Raw genomic sequence first — 15,392 nt, 5'->3', positions numbered from 1 at the left:
CAACAGCAACTTATTTCTTACAGCTCTAGAGGTTGGAAGTCCAAAATCGGGGTGTCAGCGTAGTTGGATTCTGATGAAAGCCCTCTCCTGGACTGCAGACAGCAGACTTCTCACTGTGTCCTCAAATGGGAGAAGGGGCAAAGGATCTCAATGGGGTCTTTTTTATATAGGCTCCACCCTCATGACCTAAGCCCCTCTCAAAGGCTTCACCCGCTAATACCATTACACTGTCTATTAGGATTTAAACATGCACACTTTAGGGGGCTATGAACGTTCAGATCAAGGCACTCTGACACAGGGGCCCCGGGATACAACTGGCTCTACTGTAAGCACCTCTGTTGTGGAAATAAAAGACCAACCAAATGAGAAAAGCAAAGACAATTTATTCAGAGCTTGCTGTAGCAAGGGAGCCAGCCGCTATCACTTGCATTTTGGCAGTGACTCAAAGACAGGCAGGAGAGTGGGAAAGCTTTATGGTGGAAAGAAGGGAAGGCTTCAAGGAGTGCCCTGACTGGAGGCGGCTGTTGGCAGGAGAAGCTGGAGGTGGCTAACTGGAGGTGGCGCTTGCTAGTGTGATTAGTTAGAGGTGCATACTTAGATTTCTCTGGTTGGTTTTAAGTTGGAAACAGGCAAACATTAGAGCAACTGTCAGCAATTACTCAAGGCTTGGCCATTTGGAGCTGATTGTCACAGAAGTTATTGTTTAGCTTCTGGGGTTGTCACTAGAGATAGCAATCTAGCTTCCTGCAAGACTGACTTATAGCAGGCTGCCTTTGGAGGCTGATTATTATGGATAAGGGGTTGATTTTCTTGTGCAGATGGCTGCAGATGGAGTAGTTCTCTGCAGATTACAGAGTTCTATTTTTAAGTATGCTCTGACCATTGACTATTTGTACACTCTGTCTCTCACTATAGGCTGATATAATCTCCCCAAAATGCAAACTAGAGCCTGTCTTCAACCCCATCCTATCCCCTTCATAAGGCGGGGCTCTCCTATTTCTTCTAAGTGCCCCCTGGCCCTTGGCGTATGCATCACCTCTTTTCTGATATTCCTAAATCAGCTCCTCCCCATCCACTCTCATCATTCTCCTTCTCATCATCTCCTGGGACAAGAAGGGCGTGGCTTTCCTGCCTTCCCCTATGGCATCTCTTCCTTCCGTAATGTAAACAAGCCTCAAGGCCTATGTGAATAACTTTCCATAACTTTCCAGAGGAATAACTTTTCTACCTGCAGGAGAATTCTTAAGGTCCTGAGCACTTCTGATTGGTGCTTAATAAGCCAAAAAATAAAATGATGTCAGAAAAAAAATAGTCTTCTTGCAAGACTATTAGCTTGCTCCAAATCTGATTTTGAATATCAGAAGCTGAACATCAATTCTCTTTTTCTTTTTGCATACCATGTGTGACCCACACACAGACCTCTGGGCAGATGACCCTGGGACCAATCATGAGGAAGGATCTATACTTGCATACTGAAAGAAAAAAATTACATGAATATTTTTTCAAAATATGGATCCCATTACAGAAGGCATTCTTCTTTGTGTTCCTACAGAATTCTTTTGTTCTGCTTGCTCCCACTGGCTTTTTGGGGGAGAACAGAGGTTAATAGGGAGAAACGAAGCTATCTCTTGAGTCTGGTTTAGAACTGATCTCTTCCTCTTCATTTTAAGTTCAGAGATATAAAGTCTCTTTTATCTTCTCAGTACAGGGCTCCATCTTCTCCAAAGGGTCTCCACTGGCATTTTTATTTCTTCCCTATTATTTTAGCTCCCCACCCCCACTTGCTTGAATCTTAATGGAAAATAGATTTGCAACCCACCACTTTTAAGGATCCTGTTCTTAGGGCTCCCCACTTTGCTCCCCTTTACTGCAAGTTCTCTTTAAAGTTTGTGTGCATGTGTGTGCATATAATAATTGGCCCTCTGTTCCTTCCTTGTCTTGATCACTCTTACAGACTGCATATAAGAATAGTTTTATATCTGACTTCGGCTGTTACTTCATTCCCTCTAGTTCTAACCCATTATTTTACATTTTCATAGGCTCATTATGACTCATTGGGCAGCCAAAAAAACATAATGAGTCCAAGATGATTGCACATGGCAGTGCTCCACAAATAGATATTAAACAGCTCATGAAATCTATAAATGTCCTTACTATCCTGGGTGCATTATAAAGCTATGAATCAATAACTCGGCAAGTTTTTTTATCCTTTCTAAAAATTCAGCCTTCTGGACTTTTTTCTTCTGGAAATGGAAGCTATGTGCATATTTGGAAAAGAAAGCTGAGAGAGACAGACACACAGAGAGAGAGAATACAAAAAAGAAAAAAGCAGAAATTATTTTAGTAGTATAAATACTCTTTGTGCCTTTTTCTCACAGATTTTTGACAGTTGTCCACATAAAGAATAAACAATGTTAAGCACAAAATAGGACTCAAAAAGTATTGATTGAGAAAATAAGTTTTACAAGTACTTTGTATTGAATTTACACATATTGGTTTTGATAATAACCTTTATTGAATATTTGTTCTGTGTCTGGAACAATGTATGCATCCACTCATTAATTCTTAAATACTAGAAAGACACTGGTATTATCCCCATTAGCTGAGTAATAAAAACAGAAGCCACTAAAGAAAGAGCAATATACAAGCTAAATGTTTGTTAAAAACCCATAATCAGAGGGAATTCATTAGCAAGCTGAAAATAAAAAATGAATGAAGAGTGAGTTGAATTTGGATTCCCCTTTAGAATTTCCTCCACTGGCAAAATTATTTCACCACTCATCAACTTATCTCACCCTCAAAACCTGGAATCATTCTAGACTGCCTGCCATAAGCAGTTCCCCACCAAAGTCTCACTATTCCTCCATAGTTTCCATATACACGCACTCAAACCCCGCAACCACAGACAAATACCACCTTGTCATTGATTCGTGCCTTGGCCATTGGATAAACTTGCCAACAAATCTTCTGGCTTCTGTCCTGCTTTCTTTCTATTGCTTACCAGAGGAATCTTCCAAAATACAAACCTGATCATGTTAGTCTTCTGCTTAAGAAAGTCTTTCAATATATTTCATTGTCTTAGGGTAGAATCCAAACTCACCAACATATAAACAAAATTCCTAAAGAGGTGTGCACAAGACTTTACTCAGGTGAAACAGTTCGCCAATCAGGGAAATGCCCCCTATAGTGGGGACAGAAAGTGCGCTCCACTGAGACAAAGGAGAGGTCTCCTATTGAATCAAAAGTTCCTGCCCAGGGTCCCAATTAGATCCATTTTATGTAAATGAGGTCTCCAAATTCATACTGTTCCGATTGGTCTGAATTGTGCGATTTAATTGATTGGTATTAACACATTCTGATTGGTTGTTACAGAGCAGTTCTGATTGGATGGGGCAGGTCTCAGTCCACCAGTCAAAAGATGAAATCAGGGTTTCCCTTCAGTGGTTGATTCAGTTGGGGAAAGGAGCAGGGCAGTGCAAGAAGCCAAGTTCAGTCTGAGGTTCTTCCTGGTATACAAAGTACATGAGGAGCTCCTGCCAGCAAATGGCTGCTAGACTCTAGACTCTTATTATTCATCAAATTTGGGTCCTCAGTTGACCATGGGGAGTCCATCTAGCAGATAAATTCTTTCTCAGGTTAATACCAAATGAATCTTTCTTCTTAGCATCCACAAACACGACATACAGAATGCTTTATAATCTTGCTCTTTCCTCCCCATCCAGCTTCATGATTTACCATCTCTTCTCCTCATCAGTTCTTCTCCCCAGTCATCTTGAATGTTACACCTGTTACCAGACAGGGGACCTGGCCCTGAGTGGGTCCGCCTACGGCAGCTGGTAGTGTATGGGTTCTTAACTGCATGTAGGAAAGCTTTCACAACATGAGTCCAAGGGCCTATGAGGGTATATTTATTAAAGATGGGAACAATGAAACAAGGAAGAAGGCTTACACATAGAAGAGACAACAAGAGAGCTTAGGGTGGGCTGTGTTAGCTCACTGGCAAGCTAGAGAACAGGGGGCCTTGGGAACAGGTTCAGGGGGGTTAGCCTGGGATGAGCAATGCTGCCCATTGCTCCCCTGGTTGCAAGTGTCATGGGGACTCTTAGAGTTTAGGATGCCTGTGGGGGAAGAAGTAGGGGAAATGAGAGGGAGAAGGGGAAGATGCAGGTATGTTCCTCAGAGGGAGGGCACATGCTTGGTACTTTGCCTTGAGGCTTTTATTTCTCTCTTGCAGGCGGGAATCTTAGGGGTGGTCTCAGGGGAGGATTTCAGCAGAATATTCATCAGTTCTCCAGGTATTCCCTCCCAGGGTTTTGGTTTCCACTGATTGGTCAGTGCCAGGGCAGGGGATCCTTAGTCATTGCGACTGTTCCTGGCATTGCCCACCTGGCTATGCTGCTTTTCTGAGTCTAGAGCTGAAATACAACTAAGGCCTAGGTGTTATCTCTAGGGAGGTGATCTTCTGTATCTGGCTGTTAAATTGCTCTGCCAGTTTAGTTTGTTCAGCTCTCTGTCTCAGTTTCCCTATTCTACTTGTTCTGGCTTTCTAGTCTGTCTCACACCTTCCCCCAGGAAACCCTCATGTCTCTGAACAACCACATTTTACTCTCTTAGATTTCTCCCTTCTCATCATTTGTTTAGTGGACTAGTTGCAAGACATCTTTCAAGGCTTAGCTTTGTTTTTCTCTGGGACAGTTTTTTGTTCTTCTGTCCCACCCTTTCCCTCTCTTCATCTCACGATTGCCCCAACTACCTCTGATGTACACACATCTCAAAAGTGGGTTTTATGCCTGTATTAGCCAGGGTGCCAACAGGAAACAGATGGCACCCTCTGATCAGTCTAAAATTGAAGAGGATTTATTTATAAGGGACCACTTATGAAATCGTGGGTGAATGTAAGTGGAACCACAGGAACTGATGTAGAAACTAGGCCAGTAGCAACCACAGAGCTGACACCACCCCTGGGTCAGAAGGGAGGAGGTGAGGGAGACAGTAGGTCATTTCAGGATGAGAATGACTTTTAAGTCAGTTACCCTACCAGTGAGGATGTTTGTTTAATACTCTGACCTCACATCCTCTCTCCCTCTGATCCCCTGAAGTGGTCCTTAAGGATGGAAGCCAACAAGCAGCCCAGGAGCCTCATCGCCATTGCCCAAGTAGGCCACTCTCCCAGGGAAGAGCAAAAGGTAGCATAGAGGAGGAAAGACTTTCCTTCACCCTTTCAAATTCTGTGGCTGGGCCTCAGAATTACACTGACAAAAGTCTGATTAATAAAAGTGTGCAAATTTTATTTGATGTTAGTATTTTAACATGATACAGGAGCTTTCATAGAAAAGAAATGAAGACTGAAAGAAGTATATAGACTTGGGAACTTAAATGCCATTTCCATAAAAAGAACAATAAATTGAGGATATGAGACAATACAAACCAAAAAGGATCTGGGCTGGGGTGGTAAATTATGGGAAAGTAACCAGGAAATATAGGGGGAAAAACAAATGGAAGAAAGGGGATATTGTAGTAGGTTTGTTTGTACAGATTCATTTTGGTGTGATCTCACCATTGTGGGTGTTGAGTACTCATCTTTGTTGTATAGGGAGGACACCCTTCTCATGGGAAATTTGCGTCCTACTTTTAAGGTAGAAAAGGGAGAAAGGAAAGCCCTCCCTACAGCCACTACTCTTCCTCAAGTGCTTTCAGCTGAAAACAATTGATAGGCCAAAGTGACATATTTTGGGGTGCCATGTTCTGATCCTCTTCAGTGAAGAAGCATCAGGAGGGTTGGATCATCCGGAGGGACACAGTGCTCTTCTTGTGTGCCTCACAGCGTCTCATGGCCACCTCTAGATGCCACGCCTCCTGCTGGACTCACTGTTTAACTGCTTGACTCTAGTGAGTGTGTGGGCTACTTGAAGAGAGTTGTGGCTTTCATCTTTTCCCCAGTGCCTGCCGCAGAACTGGCACGTGATACACATCCAATAAGAATTCTCTGAAATGAAGTAACCAAATTTTGAATATGTACAGTGCCTGAAGTGTTTGAGACCTTAGGGATAATTTAGTCCACTCTTCTTATTTCAAAGATTAAGAAAAATAGAAGAAAATAATAAAATAATGGTAATTTGACAAAAAAAGAAAAGGAAAGAAAAAAGAGGAAGCCCCCAGGTAATTGGACTTGTTCAAGGGTTGCAGTTAATAAGTAGTAAATTCAAGACCAAATCTTAGTTCTCCTGATTTTCAGTCTTCCTCTCCTACTTAATTTTAAATGCAATCTCAAGTCATTCATCGGAAGGAGACTTCACGTGAGTTTCCAATAAAACCAAGAGTCTAATATTTTGACAAGAAAAACACAGTGAGATAGGTTAATCTGCCTGCTTTGAGCCCTTTGCCAAAAGGTATCACTGAGTTTCTTGGATAATCAACACTTTTAAACCTAGCAAAGTGCCAGCAGCTGAAGTCATAAAATGAAGCAGGGCTCCTGAATAGTGTGTTTACACAAACCACTTCTGGGGGGGTGGGATGGAAGGGGAAACTTCTTTAGAGTTATCCTCCCTTCCCATTTTTTAGTATCCTATTAGCACATTAGCTTCAGTTCCCACAGCCTTTCTTGGTTCCAAACCTACCAGTGGTGACGGTGGATGGGAGGGGAATTGGGTGAGATGTTCTTTAGTTGGGAAGCAAAGCCGCTGGTGCCTCCTCACGATTGGCTGTTGCTGCTGCTTCTACGGCCACTGATGTTTTCCTCCTGGGAAAAGCAGCCATTGCTTTGGGAGTGATCACATGGCAGAAGCAAAAGATAGGAGCATTATGATACTGGATGAGAATTTACTTATCTGCCCTCAGGGAACTGCGTGCTCTTTGAGAGCAGAGGTCATGTCTTCTGTCTAGGTAACCCCAGGCCTTAGTCAAGTATCTGAAGCATAGGAGGTGTCCAAGGAAAGAAGAAAATGTTGGGTGGACTTAAGGACATAGATCCTAACACCTGACATTCTTCTTAGTACACCAATGTCTCCTCACATCTCTAACAGAGGTGATTTTTTCACTGTCATGGGGCTGATGTCATGAACCAGGAAAATCATGTGCTTGAAACTCTGTGTGATGTGAGCTATAAAGCTTGAGTACAGCTTACTTTGCCAGAAGTCTTTGGATAGCTGTATAATTTTGAACAAGTTAAACCACCTATATGAACCTCAGTGGTAGAATGAGGTGTTTAGAAATGATGGCTTGTGCAATGTCTTTTTTCTCACTGAAATTTTCTTAAATTTTTCTGCTGTCAGGTGCTTCAGTTTTCTTCTTTGGCAGGGTAGAAGCCAGTCTATAAAGCTTCCACTAAAAGGGATGAAGGGTGAACTATGGATTTATGATCATAGCCAGTGTCATGACTGTCAAAAGAAAAACAACACCGATTATTTTTTTTACTTTCTCAGAGGACAGGCAATGTTTGAAAATCATCTTCCTTCTTACATTTTCAAAAAAGAAAAAGTGGATGAGCCATCACATTCTGTGCATAACTTCTCCACTTATAGACAGAATTTTTAATGCATTTTTTTTTTCTGGAGGTGTAAGGGCCAATTCCCATAGCAAGAGTGTGGAAGTCTGGGGAATGTGGGAAAATGCAAGTATGACTGTGGGATTACACTTAATTCATTAAAATGTGCACTTTATAAAAACCACTTTGCCAAAAATGAGCTTTGTGGGAAGGAGAAGGCAGCAGGGATATGGGTGTGGGAGGGTAAGGAGAGGAGTAAGAAGAGCCCAGAGAGAAGAAAATGGTATTCGTTGCTAAATGTTGAATCCCACATAAGAATGTGTCATGAGCCAATTCAAGGAAATTAAAATGCAAATTGAGAGAATGCAAATCTATTAGGCACGGATCATATGTATTGGTATTATTATTGTTTCATTCACAATTATACTAATTGTGAAAATCCTCCAATGACTTAAGAAAGCGTGGGGAAACTTCTTTAGAGTTATCCTCCCTTCCCATTTTTTTATCTTTTCTCAAATGAAATGACAGTAATATAACAACAATCTACTTTATTCCTTTCTGCCAATACTATTAATTATTTCAGAAATCAACTGTATTAGTTAGAGAAATCATAGCTGCTATAACAAATAAACCTAAACACTGTGACTTAATACAACAGAAGTTTGTTTCTCATTCACAGAACTGTCCAATGTGGAAGTTCTTGGTATCTAAATATAGAAAGAAAAAATGAGAGTGCAGAAGCTATACCTTCTTCTTAATTGCTTTGGCTCAGAGTGACAAATACTAATTTTATACGTATTCTATTGGCCCAACCCAGATGCAAGTTGGTGCTGGAAATAGAGCCTCTGATGGAATAGCTCTTGCCAGCAGCAGCATTTTCTTGGTAAGGATGAGCATGAATTTTGACAAGCAACCATTGCTGCTTTACCCACTTATCTTCATCACTGTTAGACTTTAAGAAAAATGGCAGCACTTCCTTGTCCGTGGAGTGTAAATTTTGATCTAGAGGTCTTTAAAGAAACCCTAATACATCTCTTCTGTGAAACCCATGAGGAAAGTTCCCACATGGGCACTGCCAGCATCATCACACATGTCTCTAGGCTTTCCCCCATCCTTCTCCTCCTGTGTTTGGAATTTACTTCCCTTCAGGTACCAGTGCTCTGCCCCTGTGGTTTCTTCTTGCACTTATTAGGCCTCTGCTTGTTCTTATCTCAGGGGTCTCCTTTCTCAGAGATATTTCTTTGAAAAGCTTTGTCTCTATCAAAGGCATTCCGCACATTTCCAAACCAGTGGGGTGATAACTTTAAGATATCTCTTGACATTCAGAGCCCCAAATCATACCCAGGACATCCCTGACTGCATCTACAGTCACCAGCAACCAAACGGTTTTCCTTCTTCTTACATAAGTCAGAGAATCTTAGTCAACTCACTTTTTAGAGGTGCAGAAACTGAGGTCCAGAGGGGTTAGTAGAAATTTACCTGAAGTCTCACAGCTAGTTTGTGAAGAATGAGGCTTAGGATTCACGAGTCCTGTTGAGGCAGCTAGAAAGAAGTTAGGGAGAGCTCCCCACAGTGAGGAAGTAGGAGTGGACATCACAGGCTGATAAGCTACCAGATCTCTCACCAGAGCCCCTACCTCCATGCAGGATCGAAGGGAAACAGTTTATTGCAGGGAACTCCTGTGATGATCACAAAAATCAACAAGAACTATCTAAAACCAAGATGAATGAAAAATTTACCAGAGAACAACCCCAAAGCTCATTATACCATCAGTGTAATGAAAACTGACACCACAAGTAGAAGAGGAACCAGAGAGGTGCTGAGAGGGTGAGCAAATGCCATGACACTTATGGAACAGACAATGTTAGGGACAAAGCCCCATCCGAATCAGAAGGCACAGACTACATCTGGCATCTCGAAGCTCAAAACCTGGGAACATGTAAAATCCCAGGGACTGACTGACCACATGCACGACTCACTCTTGAGTTTGCCTGCATCCACTTGGACATGTACTTTTGCTTCTTTCACAGCACTGTCCTATGAGCCCGGCAACCTAGGTTGGCAGTAGGCAGGGCAGCCAAGCCCAGGATAGATCCATGATCCTGTCTCCAGGAAGCCAAGCCCTAGCCTCTTTTTCTCTACCTGAATAAAACTTACTTTCACTCTCATTCAGATTTACTCTTTATTCTTTCATGCATGAGTCAAAGGTGTGGAGGTCTGGTGACACTGAGACTCCACTAATATTCTTTTCTTTTTATCATTCAGTCTTAAGAACACTTAGGTATGTGAGCCAATACTAACAGACATTCAAAATCCATGGAAGAGATATTGAGTGCATTTATACACAGCCCTGACCAGGTACCTCAGCTGATTGGAGCATCATCATATAGAAGAAAGCTTTCAGGTTTGATCCTGGTCAGGGTACATACCTAGGTTAAGGGTTCAGTCCCCAGTCTGGGCACATAGAGGAGGCAACCAATGGGTGTTTCTTCCTCATATCGACATTTCTCTCTCTTTTCCTCTCCCCCTTTCTTTCTCTCTATAAAAACAATAAAAATATCTTTGACTAAGTATCAAAAATAACAAAAATGATTTCAAAAATACATTTATACATATACTATGTGTGATTTTTTGTCATCCTTACACTTCCCTTTCCCATTGGAATCTTTTTATTTCTGGGAACTAGTAATATTATTTTAGCTTCCCACAGATTTTCATTAGGGTGTGGTATTTGGTTGTTCCTTTAAAAAAACTAGTGCTGACATAAATTTATAAGAGTATCAAAAAAACCAGAAATAAATTTATCAAATATATGCTAGGTGTCAAATTCAGAAAACCTAAATATGATTCAAATTAAAAAAGACATAAATATTTTCAAAAATGCATCACATTCATGAATGGGAAGATTTATCTCTGTAAATAAGTAAAATCTCTCCAAATTGATTTATAGAGTAAGTTAATCCAAGTCCCAGGAAGTTGTTTTGAGAATTGTCAAACTGATTGTAAAATTTATATGAAAATGCAAAGTTTCGGGAATAATAGAGACAATCTGGAAGAAAGATAAAGAGAGAGGATACCATGGCTTGCTAGAAAAGTGCACCAACTTAAACAGAGTGGCATTGGTCATGGCTAGAAAAATGGACCAATGTGTGAAAATAGAAAATTCAGAAACAGATTTATTCATATATGTATATTTAATATATGACACTTCAGAGCCCTGGGGAAGGGACAATATCTTCAATACTTGGTACCGACTTAATTGAATACACATATAGAAAAAAACTAATCTTGGTCTGTAGCACATACCACACAGAACTGTCGATAGCAAACGTGAAAGGCAAAATAATAAAGTTTGTAGAAGAGGGTTTGGCCATTTTTTTTTTTTCTGTAAAGAGCCTGATAGTAAACATTTTGAGCTTTGCAGGCCATACTGTCTGCCATTACAAAGAGCAAAAACAATCATAGAAAATATGTATGAAAGTGAGAATGACTGCATTCTAATAAAACTTTATTTATAAAAACAGAATTGGACCACAATCTATAGTTTGCTAACCCCTGGCTTAGAAGACAACATTGGAAAATATATTCATGATCTTATGTTAAGAAAAAGAAGATTCTTAAAAAGGCACAAAAAGTACTAACCATAAAGAAAAAAATACATTATATTCCTTTAAATATGAGAACTTCCGTTCATCAAAAGATACCACTAAAAGAGTCTAGAGAAAATCTACTGAGTGCAAGAAACTATTTATAACACACATGACTCATATCTAGAATATATATCTAGAACTAAAAATTAATAAAAAAGATAAATAACCAGATGACATAATTAGATACTTCACAAAAGAAGGTAGCCAGATCCACAACAAACATTTTAGAACATACTCAACCTCATTAGTCATCAGGGAAATGAAAATTAAAACCACAATGAGATTCTACCACATACCTACCAGAATGATCATAATTTAAAAGACGGACAATACTAGACGTCAGCAAGGATTTTCAGCATTCACACGGCTGGTGAAAGTGTAAATTGGCACACTTGTTTTGTAAAACTCTTTGGCATGTTTCTCTAAGACGAATGCATGAAGATTTCCTGTCTCAGCTACTTCGCTCCTAGGTTATGCCTCTACAGAAATGTGTGCCAGAAGACATGGGCAAGAATGTTCATGGCAGACTTATTCATTATAGCCTCAAACTGGAAACAACCTAAATATCCATTCAATGGATGGATAAATACATTATGGCATATTTAGAGAATGAAAGAATATATAGCAATGAAAATGAATGAACTCTTATTGCAAACAAATACATGGAAAAGTTTCAAATATAATGTTAAGCAGAAGTAGCTAAATCTGAAAGCATATATAATGCTTAATTCTATTTATACGTGGCTCAAATAAAACTCTCACAAATAAAATTAACCTATGGTGTTAGGAGTCAGGATAGTGTTTATCTTTGGAGTAAAGAAAGGGGTGGATAATTGAAGAGAAAAAGAACAGTGGGTTATTTTTGGAGTTCTAATAATGTTCCATTCTTTGACCTGGTTGGTTCTTACATGGATATTTTCATTTGTGAAGGTCATTGTGCTATACACCTTAATGTGTGTGCTTTTCTGTGTGTGTGTGCAATGCTTTATATAAGAATTTTAAAAATCTATTGGTGGTGGAAATCCAACCACAACTAACTGCTTCTCTTCCAACTATGTGTTTCAGCCCCCAAAGTAGAGCAAGACACAGTAGCTGCACAGATGCTTAAGTAAGATGGAAAAGAAGCTGGACAATGAAATATGACTTGGAAATATCCACACAGCAAAGACCAAGATGTCTCCAATGTATTAAATTTAAAAAGTTATTTGGTCTTGTAACTACCACACAGAAAATAAATATGCTTCTAGATACATCCCAAGGGATTCATTCAGAATTATCAGGTCAAGTAAACAAGGTCATGAAGTCAGAAGTGCCACACAACTCTATCCTTCTAGAAAGTGTCCCACATTAGTGTCCTTCTTTCCTGCCACTATCCACGGTTACGTCTTATAGGAAGTGGTTTTACTCACTACACAAGTGGTTCTCTATACCATGTAACTTAGACTTCGTTTTCCCTAGAGACAGGACAGACTGGATATATTTGGGGCTCTGGGGTTTTTTTTGTATTTTATTATTACATTTTTAATCCTCCCCCAACATATGTTTTATTGATTCAGAGAGAGAGAAACATTGATCAGTTGCCTCTGTTAAGTGCCCTGACCAGGACCAAATCTATAACCCAGGTACATGCCCTGACCCAGGGTCAAACCAGCAACCTTTTGGTGTTGGGACAATGCTCTGACCAACTAAGTCACCTGGCCAGGGCTCTGTTGTATGTTAACATGCGGTAGCTGAGAACTCTATTCCCAAGTCCTGGAACTTTAACCTTCATAAGATAAAGGGAATTGTTATCCCCAGAGTAGAAGAATAATTATGCCATCTCCTTTTTATTTTTCTCTTCTAATCCTTGAAATCTTAGGAGATCTCTGCCTGAAACCTCCTAAATTCATTTCCTGTAGGTATTCTCCACAGCATGGAGAATCATATTGGTGTTGAGAACTTTGATGGAGGAAAAATTGCTATTCTGTCAGTGTCCATCGGGAGCCAGTCTGAGTGCTCTGTTTTCATAAGCTTTGGGGGCTGCCAACGGGACGGCAAGCAGGAGAAGCTTCAGACACGCCCCTGTCAGTGTAGCTTCATGAAGAGCACAGGCTGCGGGGGCCAGAGAGATATGAGCTCAAATACAAGGTCCAACAATCACTAGATGCTTGACTCATAGAAAAAATAGTTAATTTCTCCTGGATTCAGTTTCTTCACTTATAAAATAAGCAAAATAGTTTTATTTTATAAAAATTCCATATGTAAAACATAAGACAATCTAGATAACCTTCTAAGTCCAATGACTAATAACAATAATGCTTAAATAGCATTCACTATGTACATGCTATATACATGTTAACTCATTTCCTTGTAAAAAATCCTATGAGACGAGTCTTGTTAATATTGCCAATTTATAAATGGGGAGGCGCAGCACAGAAAGGTTAGCTAACGTGCCTCAAAACGGCAGAGTGAGGACGCTGACCCAGGCAGCCTGGCCACTGAGTCCAAGTCCTACCCCACAACACCAAACTGCTTTCTTGCCCCCAAAGTGGAGGCAATAAATCATGGGTTGCATCTTTCTCACAAATCTTAAGGGCAGATCTAAGTTTTACATTGAGAAAGAGAGAAATAAATGAGATCTTTATCTCATTTTCCTTCCTTTAGCAGCTTCTCCTCTATCCTGCTTTGGCCTCTGCAGTGAAAAGTCACGGAGAGTAGGACTGCTTCAGTTAGCTCCCGCTTCATTCACGAGCACACAATGAGCACCTAATACACGCCAAGCATTGAGCCAGGTAATAGGAAAACAAAGGGTAAACAGCTGCTTCCGCACTCACCCCACTCTCTCCAGATCACATGGAAGCTCTGTGGCACAAAGGCTGAAGAATCAGCTTTCGACTGTCACTGGATCACTGCTCAGACCCTCTGAGGAGGCAGGAGGCCCTCTGCCTCCTCAGTCAGCTTTCAGAGAGGCTTGTGTGAATCCAGAACCAAACCCCACCCCGAGTTATGCCAAGAGAGCCTTTTCCAGCCTGGATTTGCTTTGCTGGTTTGCTACTGAAACAGCAAGCACATTGTTCCTAATTCCTGGACACACTTGCCAGGAGCAGCTCCTGACCTTCCAGAAATTGCTTTGCGTTTGTATAGCAGGCTTTAATTTTAACTCCATTCCTCTTTTTATTTTCATCAAAAATTAATTAAAACATTGCAAGCACACAACCCACTCAGTCTGGTTGGCAAGAACCGAAAGAGAGGAAAAAAGTGAAAACACAGTCCATTGTTTGCCGTACCTGACTTGGTAGATTCCTCAAGAGTTTTGCTGAGGATGGAATTTGATACAATCCCCCCTCCAACCCAAACACTCCTGCTGAGGGTAGATGTGCCTCTCTTGACTCCCATGGGTCTGTGGGTCAGGGGGAAATAACTTACCACAAACACAAGGCAAATTTTGTTGCTGCTATGGCCTTCTTCATTTCCCTCATCACTCCATCTCTCTCCTTCCCACATAGCTTCTTTTTTTTCCATGACAAACCAGGGAAACATCCTCTCTAGGAATTGAACTTTTCATGACCATCCAGGTTCCAGTTCACCATTACAAGGCCATCGGGTTTTATCCTGTGAAGCTCAGTGGAAGAGCTGGGCCTTGGAGAGCTTTCTGGACACCTCTCTTCCTGTTTTCTCTGCCCCCAGCCAAGCTCTGATATAAGTGGTGTGTATCAGGATGGAATAACTCATAGGACTTCTGAGCATTTGCCTGTAGGCTTCAGAACCAAATTTGTACCTTCAGAATTCTTCTGGTGATGGGCCAAGAGCAGCAGTGATTACAACAAGCGCAAACTCTGCTGAGTGATCCGTGGGAAGTTTCCTGGGGCACATGTCATGTTGAAACAAAGGTTTGGTGCTTCTTCTACAGTGGATGCTCTTGGAATTTATGTAAAGGGAGGAAGGACAACCTTGTGGAACTTTAATTCTCCCAATCTGCACCATGTGCTTCCCTCATTGTGCCCTGTTCCCCGTGTCTACTCTGCAGGGAAGTAGGAGTTCATACCGAGGCTCGAAGGGCTAGGACGGAGGAGAGAGTTGGCAGCTACCAGGAGGGGAACTTGCAAGGTTTCTGTGCAGCTCTTTTGAGCTATGAGGTTGATTTTCTGCTGGATTTCCCAACTGTCAGGGAATCTACAGTCCTCCTTCCAGGAAATACCAGGCTTTGGAGAGAAAATTAAAAAAGAACTAAAATGGTTTTTGAAGTTTTCCAAAGTAGGTAAATACTGTATAAGGTCCCC

General features: G+C 40.9%; 1 long non-coding RNA gene across 1 annotated transcript; it reads right to left on the bottom strand.

Annotated features, from left to right (window-relative positions):
* Positions 1-5,026: 5,026 nt before the first annotated feature.
* On the bottom strand, positions 5,027-9,954 carry LOC118981256 (uncharacterized). Its single transcript, XR_005065308.1, has 3 exons — positions 9,913-9,954; positions 8,963-9,013; positions 5,027-5,986 (listed from the first exon to the last, which is right to left on the bottom strand). It is a non-coding gene; the product is annotated as an uncharacterized LOC118981256 (long non-coding RNA).
* Between the last annotated feature and the right edge of the window lie 5,438 nt (positions 9,955-15,392).

The sequence above is a fragment of the Sturnira hondurensis genome, unplaced genomic scaffold, assembly GCF_014824575.4.
Source record: "Sturnira hondurensis isolate 20B ecotype Veracruz unplaced genomic scaffold, ASM1482457v3 Scaffold0023817, whole genome shotgun sequence".
In the NCBI taxonomy this organism is placed as follows: Eukaryota; Metazoa; Chordata; class Mammalia; order Chiroptera; family Phyllostomidae; genus Sturnira; species Sturnira hondurensis.
This window is presented reverse-complemented; position numbering and strand designations above follow the sequence as displayed.